At 42.3% G+C, this 15,752-nt stretch overlaps 1 protein-coding gene across 5 annotated transcripts in view; it reads left to right on the top strand.

Moving 5' to 3' along the window:
* The window catches only part of CNTN5 (contactin 5), a 948,473-nt gene that overhangs the window by 891,424 nt on the left and 41,297 nt on the right, over nucleotides 1–15,752 (top strand). The gene's annotated exons all lie outside the window — the stretch shown is intronic.

Genomic DNA, 15,752 nt, shown 5'->3' with positions numbered 1-15,752 from the left:
TGCCAGCTGCCAACAACTATGACTCCTCTATAGAGATGTCAGTGTCTGTACCCAACAACAATCACTCCTATATAGAGATGTCATTGCTAGACGCAGACAACTATGACTCCTATATAGAGACGTCATTGCCAGCCAACAACTATGACTCCCATATAGAGATGTCAGTGCCAGCCGCCGACAACGATCACTCCTATTTAGAGATGTCAGTGCCAGCTACAACAACTATGACTCCTATATAGAGATGTCAGTGCCAGCTACAACAACTATGACTCCTATATAGAGATGTCAGTGCCAACCAACAAATACTCTCAGCTTGACCAAGCATGCTGGTGTTTTAAAAAGGATTAGAGTGGTAAGAGGCTGCCAGACATCTCCAGCAGCAGCGGACTCCCCTATATACATTAGATGGTCAACCGGTCCTGTAATATCTCATCTCACCAGGAATTGCCAGGCAAGCAATGTGGACAGCGCTCTGCTATTCCCTGCTGCTGCCCATATTTAGCACTATGGACAGCAGCAGGGAATAGCAGAGCCGTGCTGGCACTGTGCACATGGCTTCACCTGGTCCTGTACTCTGCCTCTACCTATACTCTTCTATAGCTGTTATAGGTTTCCTGGATGTCATATTGAATTCTCTATCTCTGCCATTGCGTATGGCATCTAGGAAGAAAATATATATATATATATATATATATATATATATATATATATATTCTTTTACTATTTATGCTTATATGGTTTACTCTACTGCACACCTTTGCTGTAATGTCTTATTCTGCCACAATGGGCACTCCATCATCCTGAAAGGTGACTTTTCCATCGAAATCCTCAGGATACGCCACGAATGTCTGAGATCAGACACCCCCTTTAAATCTCCTTATCTTTCCGTCTTTAAGGTGAATCCAAGTTCCAGTTTGTTTCTTTCCCATTTACTTGTATGTACAGAGCTAAGATGATATAAAATAAATTGTTACCTGACATGAACTTTTCATGGAGTGCAAAATCTCAAATGCGCTGTCAGAATTCATCATTTTTATGTAGAATTGTAGAAGGGAAATGAGCGGCTTCTAAATCGGGCGGCGACGCTGTGTGGGATTCCAGTCGTGATTGTCACATCTGTTTTCCGGATCCCTTTGTTACAGACTGAAATGACATGTGATCTAACCTCCCTCTCGGGGATCGGATGAGCTGCAGTAGGATGATGCGGAAAGTGTTACTGCGCGGCGCAGACCTCCAGGCACCTATTGGGTGAAGTTGTTGGAGGGCGCACCGGGTGCCGTTTTCACTGCTTCACTGGAGAAAATGCCGAGGTTGCAATTTATCAATATTACTGAGGAGTTCATGAATCATGCGGCAGTCATACCAAGAACATGAATTATCGCCGCCGATAAAAGAAGAAGCAGCTGTGGTTTTATTGGCTCATATCAGAATTCATCAAGCGGAAGAGTTTGTTTTGGTCTTTTTATGGAGGTTTTTAGGTGGTGGTAGAAGTAGTTAATGCAATGTCCTTTTGTAGGAGATTGTCTGGTATAGAAAAGTAATAAGTAATATACTACTGGGGCATCCTGAGTTAATAGAGGGCGACCTTAGATCAAGACCTCCATTAGTTAGCCGGAGAAGCATGGCTACGGAAGTGTCTCTCCATCTGGAGGTGCCACAACATCTGTGCATTATACAAACCGCCCACTGAGTTCAGAAGAATTCTGTAATGCTTCATTTCCCCTGTGGGGGGCGCTGCAGAGGAAGTGAGCACCTGCTTTCCCTTTCAATCCTTTAAAGCATTGATGCCCAACCTGCAGCCCTTCAGCTGTAGCAAAACTACAGTATAAAATTCCCATCATGCCTGGACAGCCAACGTTTTGCGACAGCTATTACTTATTCTTCTCCATTTCAAGGGATCGAGCCAGTGTTGAGCTTTTTTGCCTGTGATATTTACACCAAACTTACACCGCAGCACAACACATCACATACTCTTCTCTGCTGTGCCATGACATAGCGCTGATTAGCATAGACTGAACAGGCTGCACTGTGCTTGGTGATAGTTTACACATTATGCTATTATAAATGGCATGTGGGGGGTTATTGATGCACTGTGTTTATGCAAGGTGCTATGTGAGCAAAAACTACACCAGGAGAGCAAAAATAAATAAATAAAAGAGGTTACCGTACTTAAAAACAGGCTGGCACTCTACAGGCATACTGGAGGGTGGGGACACCTGGATGCTTGTAAACAGAAAGGAAATAAACAGCAGCAGCAAAGCAAGGAAAAATTACACTGCTGCTGCTAAAATGAGAGGAAAGCTATGATTTACCCTTCAGGGACAGTGCAAATCCTCTGCACACTCACAAATCCAAACATAGAGCCCCCACCTTCAGCACAAATAAAATTCTAAGCCCCACCCCATTTCCTGTAATCTGTCTTGCTGTGGCTGTTACTAGAGACAGACTTCTCCTAGGAACTGTCAGTGTGCAGCAAATTGTTGGTGAGTATTAAGTCTGGAACCATGGGCATATACATTTATATATTAAGTAAAATAAGATTGAAATAAGAAAATACTATGTATAGAATTGTTCCATTGCTTTATGCTCTTGAGTGTGTTCTTTTGAGTACATTTGAGTGTGTTCTTCTCATCTCCTACCAGACACAGTGCCATGGATTCAGTAGTGGCTGTACCTGGTATTGCAATTCATTCCTTTTAATTTGAATAGGATCATGCCTGCCATGACCCTTTTTAACCAGCTGGAAGTTGGACCCCCACAGATCTAATAAGGATTGACCAACAATATTTAAGAAATAGACAACCCCTTTAAATTAATTAATACATAGCCTAGAATTTACTATCCAGCACCACCTCCTGGCCACCATCTTCCTTTCCAAGTCACAGGAGAGGGGAATATCACCATGAAAGAGTGGACTTGATAGTGATGGTGGCATGCCCGGCTGACGCCAGTCTTGAGTCTTTTTGGACTCAAGTGGAGTGGTTTAAAAATATTCTTTTAAGGAGCCAAGAATACTCTCCAATAATCTCATAATCATGTTACTAATGGAGTGTCCCTTTAAGTGCAGTTTATTCCATGTTTTCCTGGCACACGCAGTTATTTGCTGTCTGGGCTCGCCCCTCGGAGAACCTCTTGATGCATAAGGAAGAACCTTGAGACCAATTTGAAGTTTTAGCAGTAAATTAGCATCAACACTAAGGAACTTGTTGAAGTTTTCTTGCCTAATGGCTCCTCACTCCACTGTAGCTGTCAATTTACATTTTCTACTTGGATAAATTATAGACTGCATTGGGTATGCTAATTTCCAGCACATTATTCAGGCTTAATGCAGCTATGGGACACGGTTACTAACAAATAGCAACATTTTGGGTATTTTTAAGCATTAAATGTGATCAATAATCATCATCATACGGGCTGCGTCTATGTAGTCACACCCTGGGGGGCCATTTACGTATGAGCAGTTTAGCTCTTCTGGCGTGTTTATACTTTCGTGACATTTTTCAGTGCTATTTTGGGACCTTCAAAGAGTTTCTACAAGGTCAGGTATTAAGTGTGTAACAAGATGCGTAGGAACCGTGTCCGATCATCGAAGAGTGGAAAGAGGAGTGGAACATACATACTGGTACAATGTGGTCCTGCTGAGACTGGTACCCTTACTGGTGCCCAGTAGTGATGAGCGAATAGTACGCTATTTGTGCTATTCGATTGCGTTCGAATATTCCAACATTAACTCAGTAAAAATTCGATTCGCCCTCCCACCCCTCCTGGCTCTTTTTTCCGGCCACTAAACATGCAGGGGGGAGGGACAGGCACTAGGAATAGGCAGGACTCTAACTGTGATTGGCTGGTAAAATTATGTCACCTCCTGAGTATACGAATAGGGGATTTCAGATTTGTGTCACTTGCTGGTTGGAGCTAGAGAGGGAGAGACTGTATAGCAGGGAGAGAAAGCTTTTAGGTGAAGTTAGTTAGGGACCCCCAAAAGCCCTTGTTAGGGCTAAAAGTATAAAAATCAGAGATTTAGAAGCTGTTGTGAGACAAGCAGTGTGTTCAGACATCTACTGATGTATTATATATCTGGTATACAGCTGTATACTGTGATTGCGGGATAATACCTGTTTTCTTGCTACTACTGATATGTGCAGTCTGCATCCTGTTGAACAGCTCTTTCATTTTAATAAATATTATATATAATATATATATATATATATATATATATACGCTAATATTACACAAGTGAGTACCGCTAGACCGAAATGTACACTTCTACTTTACGTTCATTACTAGTGTTAGATGCAGCCAGGCACGCTTCCCCTGGTGTCCCATATGCATCCCGAGGTATTGGCATCATTTCCTGAGGTGTCATTTGGCACTTGTCGACCTCCTAGTGGTCGAATATTGATTTCCAGGTCCCAAGGATTTTTCTCCCATAGACTATAATGGGATTCGATATTCGTTTGAATGTACGAATATCGTGAGCTATTTGAATCGAATTTTAAATTATCGAATATTTCACTATTCGCTCATCTCTAGTGCCCAGTACTATCAGCTGGCGATACTGGGAGGAAAACTAAGCAAGAACAGAATGGTCCCTCTTAAAAATAGGGGTTTTACTTCCAAAGGAAGTAATTCTATGTACATAGCTAAGTCTTGGCTGCCGATCAATGATTGATGGTCTATGCTGCATTCTGTTTTGGCCAAAAAAAAACTTTTAAAACCTACTCGGGGTGTGTGTGTGTGGGGGGGGGGGGGAGGGTCTGACCTCCATGACCCCTAGTGATCTCCAGATCAGACCCCAACGTTTTGAATAGAGCTGCAGGTCTATTTATTCTCTATGGAGCCATCAGGGAGAGCCAAGTACAGCAAATTGACCTCTTAGATGCCGCAGTCGATAGAGAGGTCACATGTTAGAGTCCTGACATGCATTCCACCTTTACCACATGTTCAAATGCCAATCAGTGGACACGGCAGCCGGGGACTTTCGAAAGGCCTTTATATCTGCCCTGTTACATCAATTATTATGGCCTGCCATACACGGGCAGTAACTATGGATCAGAGAAATGTCAGAATACTGCAGTACAAGAGTATTAAAGAACACTATACAAGCAATTAAAAGACTGCTTGTACAAAAAAAGTCTCCCTTAACCCTTTAAGGACGGAGCCAGTTTTCATTTTTGCTCTTTCGTTTTTTCCTCCTCATGTTTAAATGCCACTACGCTTGCATATTTCCCCCTACAGACCCACATGAGCCCTAATTGTTTGCGACGCCAATTATACTTTGCAAATACAGACTTAAGTTTCCTATAAATTATGCTAAAAAAACAGAAAAAAAATAATTTGTGCAGTGAAATTTAAAAAAAGATGCAATTACTTTTATTTCGTTTTTACGCCTTTCTCCCTATGGGAACACTGACATGTTATCTATGTTCCTCAAGTCAGTACGATTACAACGATATGTAACTTGTATAACTTTTATATTATTTGATGACTTGTAATGACTTGAAATGTAAACCTTTAAAAAAAAAACTAAATATGTTTAAAATCGCTCTATTCCCATCCTTATAACGCTTTTATTGTTTGGTCTATGGGGCTGTGTAAGGTGTCATTTTTTTTTTTGCGCTGCAATCTGTTATTTATAAAATAGGAAAAGGGGGGTGATTCAAACTTTTATTAGGGGAGAGTTTTTTTTTATTAATAAAAACACTTTATTTTTTTCTTCACTAACAGTAATTAGAAGCCCCCTGGGGGACTTCTATATACACAGCACTGATCCCCCTGAGGGACTTCTATATACACAGCACTGATCCCCCTGAGGGACTTCTATATACACAGCACTGATCTCCCATTGAGATCAATGCTGTGTATATAATAGAGCAATGATCCATCAGATTGGTGCTCTATTATAATGGTCTGCTGAAGACCATCTACATGGATTTCCAAGCAGGGATCAGCGTCATTCCGACGGATTTCCCCTCCGCGATCGCATCGCAGGGGGGAGATCCCCCACTGGACACCAGGGACAGGGGCCACTACCACTATTCAAATGCAGCTGTCAGCTTTGACAGCTGCATTTGAATAGTTAATTAGCTGGCCGCGGCGATCGGCCGCAGCGGCTAATACCCGCGGTCCCTGGCTACACATAGCAACCAGGGACCGCGGGCTGCAGAGTGGGCTCACGCCGGGAGCCCTCTCTGATCACCCTTTACGGCCGCATGATGGGTATACCATAGGGTCTGCGTAGTTAATAAAAATTAGGGTTAATAGGGTTAATAAAAATTCTATTCAATCTCAAGTATTAACACATATGGCATTACCTTATGTGAAAATGTGACACATTGGAATGGAATGGCAGTAATTGAGTTCTAATGTGTCTTCCAGAAACCTATTACATTTTTTTTGTTAAATTTTTTTGTTAATTTTGTTTAAGCATTCCTTTAATGGACGAAATATACAAAAAGAAAAATGAAAAAATTATATAGGTTAACCAGGACCCTCTCCTCTGCTGAGCAGGGGGCACCTGGTTACAGGAGAAGTCCAGCCATTTTTAAATTCTGGCAGCCAGCAGGGGCAGGGAGGAATTTGATAACCAGTAGGAACTTATCTCTCCCTCTGCCCGAGGTGAGCGGCTGGACTGGCCTCAAGCCAGAGTGGCCAATCCATCAGCCAGGTTGTGATGTGTCAGCAACTGAGGTCCTAGAGTCTGGAAAGGGTCCCAAGGCTGGTCGGGGAGAGAGAAATTCCTACTGCCTTTGCCGGCTTCCAAATTTTTAAAAAACGGCTGGACTTCTCCAGTCTCCCATTGATTTAAATGTTGGGATCTACGGGACCGAGACAATGTTTTGGCCATTCCACCATTTGGGTTTCCATTCCTTTTCTGGTTTTTTTCTATTTCTTAGTTATTGTAATTCAAGTTTCATCCAATATTGCAAAGATTTTCCGTCTTTTTCATTTCTGGGCATTTATTTGGACTCGCCATCTGTACATCTGTTCCAAACTGTCAGGACAAGACGATGCGGAATGAAATGTTGTGTCGTTTCGGCTCGTCATTAGAGCAAGGCTGTCTTCTTTATGTGCCTCATTACAAACAATTAATATGCAGAAGACTCTGAATATACTAATTATGTGTCAATATGCAAGTTTTATAACCATATGAATGCGGTGATAAATTACGCTGATAGTTACACATTACACCGAGCGATATGAACTGGAGATTTGTACAAAATCCACAGCGTCTGCCGTTTGTGGCATAGGGGCCGCAAGCCTCGGGACCAGACTCATTATTAAGCAGATTTTATTTGGTGTTTTATGGAGTTTGCATCAATTTAAAGAAAAGTCTCAGGATCTGGCGACAGGAGAATTTCTGCTAAAACTCTGAAAAGAAAAATGTTTAAAATATGGGCCATATTAACCCATAGCTGAGCCCTTTGATTTTAAGGATATTTTGCCCCCCCCCCCCCAAACACACACACACACACCCTCTCAGTTAAATACAGTATATGTGTACATAAGAAATAAGTGAATCAAATCTGGGGGAAAAAAATTTGGTTCAAATTTCCCCCAAAATTTTGATATGTGCAAATATAAAAAAAAATTAAGAATATTTTATCTTTTCCCTTACCAAGTCCCGGCCCCCCTCTGCTCCCTCACAGTTCTTGTTCGCTTCCTTCTGGTCCTCCTGTCTTCTCTCTTTTTCCTGCTTCAAATATAAGTGCTCCAGAGAGTATCTGCCTTCACAGCCAATCACTGGCCGCAATGATGTCCTGACCTTCTGATATGTCCCCTATAGTGCACGGGGCAATGAGAATAAAGGTAAATTTCTTACCTTCATCCTTTGTGTCGTTTCTGTGATATAGGGAGTTTAATCCCTATAATAACAAGTTGTTTTGGTGCACTAGAGGTGAGACTACCATCCCCAGTGCACCGATCTGCCCCGGGCAGTCCACTCTGTTGATATTCATTAGGAAGGGTTGGCCACCCAGGAGCGGATTAGTGCACTGGGAGTGGTAGTCCTGCCCCCAGTGCACCAAAATGACTTATTAGCATATGGATTAAACTCCTAATATCACGAAAATGGTGCCTAGGATGAAGGTTAGAAACGTGCCTTCATCCTCAGCTCCTCGTGTGCTATCCGAACATGACAGCAGGTATGATACTTTTAACCTCCTAATAATTTCCCTTTAACGTAATTAAACTTAAAATTATCTGCCTACCTCTCTGTCATTTCAGCACCTGACAAATTGGCCCTTCTGTAATAGTCCAAGTATTGTAGCCACTATAGTTTGGCTGTTTTATTGAAATTTGTTAGAATCTGATTCGCAAATCTAAAGAAAACCTGTCACTCCGGCTGCTGGGGTGAAGCCCGTCCGACCCCCCGGAGGAGCCCCTTATACTTACCTCCCTCTTGAAGTCCTGAACCCGGACCCCGTCCCACCACCGAGAAATCCCCGTCGGAAGCCTGGCGCGCGCTCACCAGAGATGAGTCCGACGCCCATAGAGAATGACAGGCTTCCTTTAATGACCCAAAATTCACATACTTTGCAAAACAAATTTTCATCTGCTTCGCTCATCTCTAGTGTCCACCTTTCGACACATCGCACATTTGTTGTACATTATAAATTTAAGTGAGGGAAAAAAGGTACATTCTAGACGAGTCCAATGTGTGTCCCTCCTCACGGTGATCACGGTACTGGTGTTCAGGAAGTTTTACCCTAGGACTGTCTCCAGTCCATGCTGAGAGGATATCCATTTCTACAATCCTAATCCTGCATAGAGAGGGATAGTCATCTAGCCAGTAGAGAAAGAGTAGCTGTATATGGGCTCTTCTGCCAACAAGAAGTTAGTGGATAAATCCAACAGGTTACTTTTTAAAGCGAACCTCACTAAAACTCACATGCTTATGGCTTAGCTCAAAAAGCAAAGTAAACTCCCCGTAGGTATCACAGAAAGTGGCGATTTAGGTGGAACCAGCTGGCTATCTTAAAAAATACAGAAGAAATTGTGGAAAAGTATCCAGATTATTCTTTTGGTCTCCCTCGAGATAAACTGCTGCCAAAGGAGTCTGACAACTAGAGATGAGCATGTTCCAGTCAGATCCTCGGCATGGCTGCATCCACATTTTCCCCGACTCCCTATGGCTGCATCCAACTTCAGCAGTCACTGGTGTGAAAAATCGGACTTGAGCATGCTCCGGTTGTGCTCATCTCTACTGACCATCTCTTACCTGCACACTCAGCTGATCACGCTGAATTGGGTGATCGGACCAGATATGTGCCGGATGAACAATAGTTTAGCGAACAGCCCCAAGTTTTCCTAGATTACGGAAGTCAGCTTTGTCCAGGATAACACTTGGTGAGGGCATTATCAAAATTCTTGTTGTCTAGGCCAGTGAGGCGCCCCCTAGTTGTTGGTGAGGCCCAGCTGAAGAGCCTGTTTTCACAAAAGTAACTCTGATCTGTGCAGTCCTTTTGTGGTTTGCAAAAATCTCCATTAGAATAACAGTATTAATTTATTTTGTACTTGCTTTATTAGTTGATAGAGCTTGAGAGATGGGTGAAAGATAGCCCTAGCATTATTTTCAATAATTTCAATATTTTCAAATAATTTCACTTTTAAATGGACTTTCACCACAGATAGTGAGGCCCAGGCACCCTCTTTGTCAGTCTGGTGAGGCCCAGGCATTGCCTTGGTCTGTTGGGTGAGGCTCCAGTAGAAAAAGTTTGAGAAATACTGGTCTAGACAATGCTTAAAGGGCGTCCTTGTAATCCCCGGTTTATTACATGATCTGAACCACAAGAGCCGGGAGGATCTGGACTTAAGAATAGGTAGAATTAGGCTTCATACGGTGTTGCTGAAATGACAGCACAGGAGCTCTACAGAACATGAAGGATTTTATTCTGTGTCACATCTATTAGATAACCTTGATTCTGAGGATAAGATGATAAGCCGCATCCCCGATACAAACTTCACTTAACTTTTTACATACTGTGTATAGAAAATGCATAGAAAAGAATATCTAAAAAAAAAAAAAAGTGTGTAAATGGGCTAAAATTTACTTGTGTGCTGAACTCTATTCTAGGAGGTAAGACTTGGACCCGTGTCTAATTTAAGGACGTTGGATTATAGGCAACACTTACAGTTTTTGAATGGGCAGAGATTTGTTCTGTGGGATAAAACCTAATCCGCAAAAGTAATAATTCATGGTACTGTAATAAATGTCTGGATAAAATATGCTCTAGATCTTCAATTGCTTTAGATCTGCAATTTTTAAAACTTGCTTATAGGGTTTAGTTTTTTTTTTTTATTATTATTACAGATTAACCCTTAAAGGTGATTTGAGTGTTCTTACTGTTGTTATCAAAACCCTAATAGCAGGGGTGTACCTAGGATTCATGGGGCCCTAAAGCAAGGAACTGCAGGGGCCCTATGAGTCCTGTACACACACACACCCCCATGCTCACATGAGCCGGAGCAGTCCCACACGTTAAGTTCTCCAAGATCCTGCTGCACAGGCCTGGTAGCAGTTGCGTGGTCTGCCTCCATGGTATTTACATCACTGCCTAAGACCCTACTCCAAAGACCCCAAATTGGAAATATTGGGCTTGGATCAGGCAGAACAGCATTTATATTATTATTATTAGGTAACATCATGGGTTTGAGGACTACCAAAGCCTTCGAGATTGACTAATCATAGAATTAAGGCAAAAATGGTATAAGTTTTGATATCATAACTTATCCAGATGTTTCCTATAGTTCCGCAATTTATTCACCCTGTATAGCAGCGTTAAACAAGCGTCAGTCACACTGGGTACGCAACCTCCGGAGCAATGCTTCAGATGCATTATACAAGACGATAGAGACAGCGAAGTACAAGGTCTTTGCATACGTCACCCACCTTGGTAACAAAAGGGAGAACAAGACAAGTTAGTTTTTGTCTATTCAAATAAAATCTTGCGTTCAAAATATGCAGTATGTTCTTTCGATTTCTATACAAAGCCCCAACGAAATGTTTACACCAACCATGCTTGATACCTGTGTTTAGCTGAATCCTTTTATATAAGCTTTTATGTATGTATGTATGTAAAAAAAAAAAAAAACTTCTGTTTGTGTTAGAGAAATGATGTTCTGTCAATCTATCCTTAGTGCCAAGGTTATCTATGCGACGCTCAAAAGAAAAACTTTATCTTCTCTAACATCACTGTCATTTTTGGCAAATAGTTCTTCTTATTCTTGGGCACCGTCACTTAAAGAAAGGTTTGACATAGCTTAAAGTGTCACTGTCGTAAAAAAATTTTTAGCAGAAATCAATAGTCCAGGCGATTTTAAGAAACTTTGTAATTGGGTTTATTAGGCAAATATGCTATTATCTGCATTTAAAAAGACTTTTCCCAGGCCCCCCCTCTTCTCCTTTCTGTCATCCACTGCTCAGAATCAGGAAATCTCAATCAGACAGATCCTGTCTGTGCTATGGAGAGGGGAGGGGGGAGGAGAGACAAATGAGAAATGGCAGCAAAGAGCAGAGAACAAAGGATTACACCCCAGGGGAGCTATTCAGAGGTCAGATAGGTCAGTGGTGACATCAGAGGAGAGAGCCGGGTAATGTAGCTTTTAATTAACTCTTTGTTGTCCTGTTTTGGTGTCTCATTTCCCTCTCTCCATAGAGAACCATGAAGACGGGGGGAGAGCTTCAAACTGCTTTTTCATTATAAAAATTCATTTTTCAGCTAAGAAACCCAATTACAAAGTTTCTTATAATCGCCTGTACTATTGATTTCTGCAAAAAAAAATTCACGACAGTGACTCTTTAACCCCTAGACGACCCTGGACGTAGGGTTACGTCATGGAAGTCTGTCCCCAGACGACCCATGACGTAACCTTACGTCATGGGTGTTATTCCCGCTATGAAGCGCGCTCCGGAGCGGAGCGCGCTGCATAGGAGGTGGGGGCCGGCTGCAGTGAGCAGCCGGGACCTCACCGGTAATGACACGCTGCAGCGATCGCGCTGCTGCGTGTCATTAACCACTTAAACGCCGCGATCGCGGCGCGACCGCAGCGTTTAAGTGTAAGTGACAGGGGGAGTCCCCTGTCACTTACCGATCGGGACCCCCGCAGTGTGACTGCGGGGGTCCCGATCGTTGAAACGGACTGCTGGAGGTCTCTTACCTTCCTCCGTGCGGTCCGATCGGCGATCTGCTACTCTAAGCCTGCACAGGCAGGCTCAATGAGCAGATCGCCGATAACACTGATCAATGCTATGCCTATGGCATAGCATTCATCAGTGTATAAATCAAAGTAATGTATGTACAAGTCCCCCAAAGGGACTTCAAATGTGTAAAAAAAAAAAAGTTCAAAACACTAACACACTACCCCAAAGCCCCTCCCCCAATAAAAGTCTAAATCACCCCCCTTTCCCATTATATAAATAAAACATATAAATATGAATAAATAGATAAACATATAATATACCATAGCGTGCGTAATTGTCCGATCTATTAAAATATAACAAGCGTCATTGCGACCGGTAAACGTCGTACACGAAAAGAGGGGAAAAAGTGCGCAGATTACCGATTTTATGTTACATTATATATTTAAAAAAATCAATAAAAAGTGATCAAAACGTCCGATCTTCACAAATATGGTATTAATAAAAACTAGAGATCATGGCGGAAAAAATGACACCCCATACAGCCCCATAGGTGAAAAAATAAAACCGTTATAAGCGTCACAATAGGCCCATTTTATTAATATTTAATTGCCAAAAAAAAAGGATTTCATAAAAAAATATATATATAACATTAGAGAATCTGTGTAACCTGCATATGGTTGTGTTCGGACTGACCTATAGAATAATAGTATCATGTCGCTGTTACCATATAGTGCATTACGTAGACACAGGAACCCCCCAAACGTTACCATATTGCATTCTTTCTTACGATTTCACCTATTTATATCTTCATAAATAATAGATTTGGGATTCCATCATACATGTTATGGTAAAATGAATGACGCCATTACACAGTACAACTATTCCTGTAAAAAACAAGCACTTACATGGCTTGTAGATAGAAAACTGAGAGTGCTGGAGCTCTTAGAAGGGGAGGAGGGAAAAACGGAAACACTAAGATCAAAATTTGCGCGGTCCACTGGGTCATTTTGGGCCTGGTCCTCAAAGGGTTAAGTTTGGAAAAGTAGGGGCTGCTGGGACCTCCACTCATTAGAAGAATGAGATGGGAGAAGCACTCCGTATTGCACTTTACTCCCGGGTAGAGATGAAAGAACTTCAAGTTTAGGTCCGGGTTCGGAAAACTTCTCTGAACTCTCTGTATTTAAAGGAGAAGTCCAGCCAGACCCATTTTTTTTAGCAAGTGCTGGGGAGGGGGAGAATAGAATAAATAACCTGCTCTTTCCTCCCCCGCTCCAGCGCTGGTGGCCAGATACTGCTGCTTCAGTCCCCAGGTCTCCAGCTGCTTCCTGGCCTGAGGGTCGTGATCTGTAACGTCCACTCAGCCAGTCAGCGGCCAGGGCAGGACCCCACTATGGACGCCGACTGGCTGAGCAAACCTCACACATCACAACCCACGTTCCCGCTCAGACTAGAAAGTGGCTGGGGTTTGTTCTAGCGGCCAGATTAACCCCCACCCAGATTATACCCGGGTATAGTTTGTCTTAGGCCAGACTATACCCTGGGGTTTAAAATAGCCTAGGCCAAACTAAACCCGGGGTGTAAAATAGCCTAGACTAGAGTATACCCTGGGTTGTAAAATATCCTAGGCCAAAGATATGCCCCCTGTGTGTTTAGACTTTTAAGATTTGCATCAGGTTATTTCTTTTAAACTCCCCCTCTCAGCACTTGCTACAAAATGAGTTATGGAAGCAATCTCAAATGTCTACTTCTCAGAGGAGTCCAACAGCATCTAGTGGTGTACAAAAAGTTCTAAGCTTTTATTGCGTAACTGAGTATACGGCAGCAACGTTTCAAAATAGATGGGCTTAATCAAGAATGCGCGAGAATGACCATCTAGATTGAAACGGTGCTGCTGTATACTTAGTTACGCAATAAAAGCTTAGAACTTTTTGTACACCACAGGGTGCTGTTGAACTCCATTGTTCTTCTATGTCTCTGTGACATTTAAACAGTTATTTTACATAAAAGGTACTCTTTAAGTCCAAATCTTCCCTGCTCTTTTGGTTCAGATAGTCTGATGGCTTTGGGATTAGGCAACAAAAACAACTCTAGAAGACTCCATGTCCTCACCAAAGTAAGCACTATCACCAGTCTATGGTATCTGGATCCTTAAGTGATGTTATAGAGAGTGTCTCCTTTGGTTTCTTTAGTCCAGTCACCCAAGAGAGAGAGAGACACCATCTCAATGTCAACACATCGACCACCACAGCAGAACCCGTTATCCTGTTATAAACTTCCTAAAGGTGCTAATGGTGTGTAGCAGATCCTGAGCTACTTTTCTTTAGTTTTATATAGCACAAAAACATGGAAGTGAAATGCTGGTGTGGACTCCGCCTGACTATACTTTCGTAGTGCAGTTACAGTTATGTGTTCCTTAGTGTGATCGGTATTCGCTAGTTAGCTCGATAATAATTTTATAAGGCACCCCAAGTTCTCATTTTCGGTTGGGAACAAGTCTAGTTAGTTGGCCATACCCTTTAATATCTACCGGTTAACGGTTCATTGGGCACGCCAATTGGTTAAGCATGCATCAGGACAGGTACTCTTTAAGGGTCATTGATTTAAGGCTACATGGCACAGTTCTACGCTTAAAAGTAGAGGTGAGCGAGCCGGGCCGAGGTTTGGCTTTGTGCAAACCAGAACCATCATCATTTGAATCCCGCAGTCTGCCTGCTCCATGGGGAAGGTGAAGACAGCCAGTATCCACCTTCCCAATGGGCCAGGAAGACAAAGTGATTCAAATGCCGATGCTTCGGGTTTGCAAGAACCTGAACATCAGCCCAGCTTGCTCATTTTGTTCATCTCATCTACTTAAAAGGTATGCATCATTTTAATGATTAGATCTGAATACTGGAACATGAGTTTTATGGCATGCCTCCTCAACATCTTGTAGCTCGCTCAGTGACCTCTGGGACCTGTGCAAATATCAATCCTCAAGATGGGGGGAAGACTTATGTCCTATTGTCTTCTCTCTCTACTGCTATCTCCCGTCACTGTGATTCTGTACAGATCAATTTCAGTCAATCAGCCTCCTATAGAGCATAACCTGCCATCTTGGAATAAACACTTTAAAGGGGTTGTTCACAATTTTTTATTATTTTTTTTTTACAAACAACCCCTTTAAGTTTTGTATCCCAATTCAGCACAAATGATGATCTTCACTGACACCGGCCGTTCTTGGACACAGCCGGGTCACAGAACGGCCGATGTCATACGCCGTGTGAATACGGCCTTAAGGTGTTATCTATTTATTCATATGCTTATATATAATAAACATGGATTTCCTTTGGGGATTTAGTACGTTTCTCATTGACTTGCTTCGTAGTACTATCTGGGTTCCTGTACTCTTTGTTTATATTGGTGTATGCCAAGGATACAAACAATAAGTATTGCCGTATGCGCCTTTATTGTTCTATGTCTGATGAAGACCTCAGCTTGAGGCTACATCTGTCTGCAAGGTTTTTCTACATTTTTATGTTTCTCATGGTTCAAATGTTCGGTTTTTCAGTTTTTTTTTTTTTAGAGATCATGAGCCGCAGCGCCCTGAGAGAACACTTTTGTGTCTTGTTTG

The sequence above is a fragment of the Dendropsophus ebraccatus genome, chromosome 5 (assembly GCF_027789765.1).
Source record: "Dendropsophus ebraccatus isolate aDenEbr1 chromosome 5, aDenEbr1.pat, whole genome shotgun sequence".
NCBI classification, from domain to species: Eukaryota; Metazoa; Chordata; class Amphibia; order Anura; family Hylidae; genus Dendropsophus; species Dendropsophus ebraccatus.
This window is presented reverse-complemented; position numbering and strand designations above follow the sequence as displayed.